The sequence below is a fragment of the Stegodyphus dumicola genome, chromosome 3 (assembly GCF_044657685.1).
Source record: "Stegodyphus dumicola isolate Sdum_Otavi_A_Nest chromosome 3, ASM4465768v1".
In the NCBI taxonomy this organism is placed as follows: Eukaryota; Metazoa; Arthropoda; class Arachnida; order Araneae; family Eresidae; genus Stegodyphus; species Stegodyphus dumicola.
In genome coordinates, this window is record NC_140770.1 from 227,831,374 (window position 1) to 227,837,373 (window position 6,000).

A 6,000-nucleotide genomic window follows, 5' to 3' on the forward strand; every position below is an offset into this window, starting at 1 on the left:
GTTCTGTGTTTGAGTTTTAATTATTAATTTGAAAAAAGGTTAATTAGGAGAAAATAAGATATACTAGCAAATGCGTATCTACTGCAAGCAAATCTAAATTAAAATTTTTTTTTTAATTTAGATTGCCGGAGACAAAGCTACTTGGATTAAAATGAGGGGGAAAATTAAGTGATACAATAATTTTTTCACAGCGGTTATTCCCATAATTACGAGTCAAATATGGAGGCGGAAAATAGCCTTAAAGTTTCTACTTTAAAGTAACAAACTATAATAGATGTCACTTTTGTCTCTGATGCATTCTTTTGGTTTCTCCTGCACATTGGCTGCAATACTGATATTCTCAATCTCCCGCAGAGTGCACTGTAACAGCCCTAAACTGAATGTAAAAGAAATTTCATTTAGGGAGAATTAAAACAGAAGCAGTGGCAAAAGGTGTGCTATGTATCATAGTTGTATAAAGTGTATTAAAGAGTATATAGGTTAAATAAGGATTTATTATTCCTAAGTGTATTTCGCACATACTAATATCAGAAAAATTATGTACATATTCTCCTATCTCTACATTTTCTTTGTGGATACATGTAAAATAATATTATCGCGTTGAATCTACCTGAATATTATTTCATTAGTCGTTCTCGCCTTTAAATTAAATCTGACTCCATTCCATAACTCTTGAAAAGAAATATTTTAAATAAATAATTACATTTTCTTACTTAAGAAAGCCAAAACTTTATTTGCTTACACACTTAAGGAAATCAAAACATTGTTCTAATCTTTCTTACTGTTGCCAAACTACAAAAACAAAACTAAAAAACCAGTAAAAGGAAAAACACAGCTGCGTTAACAAATATAAATCATGGAGCTCACAACAAATATGTAAACCTAAGCTTGCAATTTTTTAAGCATAAAATTCCGTTTACGTTTCCGGAGTATGTAAGGTTAAAATAGTATTTATAGTAAAACACTCTGCTAATCTCAAGATTAAATTTATGCATAACATAAAATTTATACTGCTGGAATATATACTCAGAGATATATTTTACTTTTCATCACCAGTACTTTACAGCTTGCAAATGTGTTGCACACGAATACATGGATATTTATATGCTGCTTTTCTGTTTAAATGTCTTACTTTACATCGGAGCAGAAGACGTGAAAAATATGCAATGCCCTTGATGGGATTCGAACTTCCGTCCTTTTGATGCTAGCCGGATTTGCTTTCCAGTAATATGGTGGAAGCACGCTGTAAGGACGAAGGAAATATTTCACACTCTAATTCACTTTAAAGGGCAACTGGAAAAGAAGGGACCCAATCGCTAAATCCTGATGGTGACGAATTATCTTCTACCAGATTTTTTAGTTCGGGCGCCAGTTGTAGGGTCTTTAGTTTTTTTTAAGCCAAGAAACCGAAGAAATCAAGTATTGATAAATTTTGAATGCCTCTGTCTAATTAATTTTAAAATACTAAATTTTTAGAATTTTCAAGCGTTCTTTAAAATATGACCAAAATTCAAAATTATTTTTCAAGTGTTTTGACTCTTAAATTTTTAAGATGCCTCAACTTTATTGTAATAAAAATACATCTAAACCAAGAATAAAATACTTTGTTTTCAATCAGTGAATAACAGCGTATATAATTAGATTTAAAAACTGATTGCAAAACTTGTGTTACTTAGAAATAATTACACCACTTGACGTAAGAATTGTTATTTCATTTTCTACTAAAAGCCATCTGTGATAAGGTGAGTGGAAAAAGATTGCGTTGTCACTTTTTTTTAATCTAGAAACCACAAATAAGTATTCAATATACCAAATGAATGGGAGATATCTAAATTGAGTGCCTGATAACTCGCTTACAGTGCTATTATCTTAAAAATTGCCTTGACCTGATGTTATGCTTTGATAAATTAATCGAAGATAAAATTAATTTTATCGAAGATTTATGTCTTATGAAATGGGGTGTTTCATAATTGCTCAATTTATTGAGGTCACTTATTCGGCACGCGAAGGCTAATCTTAAAAAAAATACACACATTTATTTTATTTAAACTGCACACGTGTCACAAATAGACAGAAATTTCTGTAGTCTTACATACATATTTTTCATTCATACATACATATTCATTCATACACATTCAGCGTACATACATGTACATATGTATTCATACATAATCTCAGATTTAAATAACTGAACATAAAAAGAAAAAGATTTAAGTAAATTTACAAGAATTTATAAGAATTAAAAGACAACTTGCAAACGGGTGATTTCTAACTTATTCACTATTTAATCATTAATGGAAGTCTAAATAGGTACAGGTTGCAGCAAGGCTGGAAACTATGCATTCCGAAAGGTATATTAAGTATCGACGAGCCTTGCTAACTGTCAGTTCATCGCCGCTTCTTGACGCACGACTCTTTAAGCTGATTTTCTCTGCCCTTCTGATAAATATTAATTTTTGCTTTTTTCCCTCTTATGGCCAGCAGCTTTCCACCTGATAGGGTTAAGATTCCGTGGCATGCATCGGTTAACGAATTTATAGATATTCAGCCTCCGAATATTCTCCTAAATAGGACATCTCTCAGACTAGTCAAATGAGCGAACAGAATGTTATAATTAGGGCATTTGAATGACGAAAAATAGAAATCAGGCCTATAAACGAACAATTCCTGTGAAAAAACCCTGTTCAATAACAAAACAAAACTAAAAAGCTTAAAGCTTCTCCAACGTCTGTCTCTAAAAATGTAATAGACCGGCACAAAACTATTTTCCTTAATCTTACGGAAGGTTTCTCTTCAGCGAATGAAGCCAGATAACATATCAGTAAACCACAAGAGTCTGCCTCATTTTTAGAAGCAATTCGTTCAGAGAACTGGGTCACCTCCTCGCACACCTACAAACCAGTAGTAACAATTAATAAGAATACTGCAATATCTCAAAACAAGAGATGTGAAATACTTGCACAGCAAAGTAAAGAAAATCTAGAAGAGATGGACACCGAACTCGGAAAATATCCCGCCTATTTTTATGACAGAAGCTAAACCGGACTCATATCTGAGGATAATATGCTTCAAGAGACATGCAAAACAGAATTTTAGACCGAAATGAAAAATAGAGCTATTTATTTACGCACCAACACCGTAGATGACTGCAAAAATACTATGACAAATCTGCAAAAAGCCGATATTAGTTTTTATACATCTTAAACTCAGTTCTGAAGTCATATTTAGAAACATCCTCAGTACAGTCATCGAAGACGAAATCTTCCAAGTTCTAGAGAGACGACTCTTCCTCATCACAAAAGTAAAGTAACTCTCTAAAATACTTAATGATAATAACATATGACTGCCTATTTACTTGTTAGAACTCAAAAGAAATACGAAGAGAGAAGGAATTTACAGACTCAACAAATTTTTCAAATTTCACATCCTTACTGAAAAATATACACCTAAAAAGGGTCCAATTCAATGTTTTAATTGTCAAGAATAAGGACATTTTCAACAAAATTTCTTCAAACAAGTAAGATGCCGTAAATGTACAAAACCTCATCGTAGCAACACATGCAAATTATGTCCTGAAAAAAACCTAAATGTCTCTTTTGCTCAAAAATCACGTAAGCTCTTTCAGAGGTTGCAAGAAAGATTCTAAAATTCAACTAAAACTGCCAACAAACCAGACTCACCTTAAATGGAAGATTTTCCAGTTTTTATTTTAAACAACTCTTCAGACAAACCCAGCCATTCAGGACAAAAATACAGCGATATCCTAAAGAAAAAGCTGTCATCAGCAGAAGATATTACAGATATTCAAAGATCCGAAAGTTTTCAAGTTAATGAATGAAATGACTACTTAAGCTCAAAAAATCATAAACACAAAATCCATAAATAAAAAAAAAATTAATACCTGTCAAGACTGTTAAAATCATGATAAAATTTGCAGAATAAGATTTCCCTCTACATTTACTATGCAGCCGAGTGGGTTTAATTCAACTTCTTTAGACCTCATCATCGTCCGACACACGATTCCTTTTTTTCGTCCTTTGGCTACGAGAATAATCCTCATACACACATTAGCTTTCTCCACTTTTTTATGAGCTAGGGCGCCTGTGTGAATGGATCGTGGAGAAGATCTAATTTAGAGCTATACAAGATCTATAGACAACCTGATGTAGTAAAATATTTCAAATTACAAAGATTTAAATGAGCTGGTCGTCTGGCCAGAATGCATGGAGATCACTGTTGTAAGAAAATCTTTCCGGCGAAGCCCATGGGTAGATTCTTGGTGAGATGGATCAATGGTGTTGAAAATGACCGTAACATTCTAAAGGGCAAAAACTGGAAAACAGTTGCAAAAAACAGAGATGTCTAGAGAAGGCGAACATTTCTATCAAAAAATACATCTCATGGCTCAGTCATTCAATCACTACAAAACCACATCCACGCATTAGAGTCCTGGCTAACAGCCTGGAAGATAAAATAAATATTGAAAAACCTGACGGCATATTATTCACCAAGAAGAGGAAGATGGATTCTTCATTATTTGTCTACAGGTATGGCATCCCTATCCCGTGGGCCAAGAAGGCCCGTTAATTCGGAGTTATTTTAGATTACTAGCTCACATAGTCCCCACACATTACACAGCTCTTAGCCAAGTTCCGAGCGCGTAAACGTACACTAGCCCCTTTTATCGCTCGGAACAGCGATTGAAACTATTGAAATAAAATAATCATTTAAAATTCCCTTTTGCGTCTCATACTCACCTGTGCCTGCCCTGTTTGGGGTTATGCTAGTAGTACCAATAAAAATTGCAAGTTATACAAAATGATGTGTTCAGAGAGTTGGTGAATTGCCGTTGGTTCATTAGGAACTCGGCAATTCACCGTGAACTTAAAATTCCTGAAATTCAAATTTATATTGCCACACTTATCCAAAAATTTTTTATGAAAATCCTTGACGTCCAAAACAGCAGGATTCTTGTATTAAGCTATGATTATGAAAGTAATAACAATCGCAGAAGACCATTTGCGGTTCTTCGCCACCTAAATCAACTATGTTATGACAAATCTCATTGTAACTGTTATGTAAATATTTCTGTCTATGATCTTGTTATCTTTTTGATTTGTATCTGTACTACGTTTGTATTACATAATGTACTATTACTTACACACACTTTCCATCAGAAACTGGTTTTTGCAAATACTGGCAATTCTTTTTATTCTGTCAATAACAGCTATAAAATTGCGCACTTCCTCTTCAACTTCTCCAGCTGAAGTTGTTAGTCTCTTTCATACTCTTTAAGTGTTTCAACGTGATACTAGTATGCTACAAGTGCTGCTTATTTTTAGCAAGAACTGTGCTTTTGTGATCATCCATCTACTAAATATAAGGAACTCACAAAGTGATCGAAAATCGGCTTTGTTATTATCCGGGTTAGCGATTACACGCGGGCACCCACTAGCGAACCATTTAGTTTGCCTGAGCTGGAGAAGGCGAACCCACTCTGGGCTGTCAAGTCAAAGAAGAAGAATCAGTTTGCAGAAGAAGAAGCCATTAACTTTATAAATTGATTAGGGGTGCCCCATGCTTTCATTATTTGTGATATAAAAATCGCCCATGAATTCTGTAAAAAGAATTATTTAATCTCTTGTTCCTATTAAATCGTACATAAAATATTTTTCTCCTTTTAGTCCATATATTATTTTATGAGTTTTAAACAAAAGTTTACTTTATTAAAACTTTTCTTTATTTTATTCTTGAGAATGAAAATATGATATTTTCAGCCAAACGTGTATTTTTTCTTTTTTTAAAACTTAGTTAATTTGCCGTCGAAAAGGAAGAGTGCTGAAGCGCACTGTAAAGGAATCAAGAAAGAGGAATGAAAAATAATTTCTTTGCTTAACATTATTCAAGAAATTATGTTTTATAATTCCTTTTACCAAAATACGAATATATTTAACCTGTCTTTATTGAAGTCAAATATGATAAACTAATCAAAAAAAATTT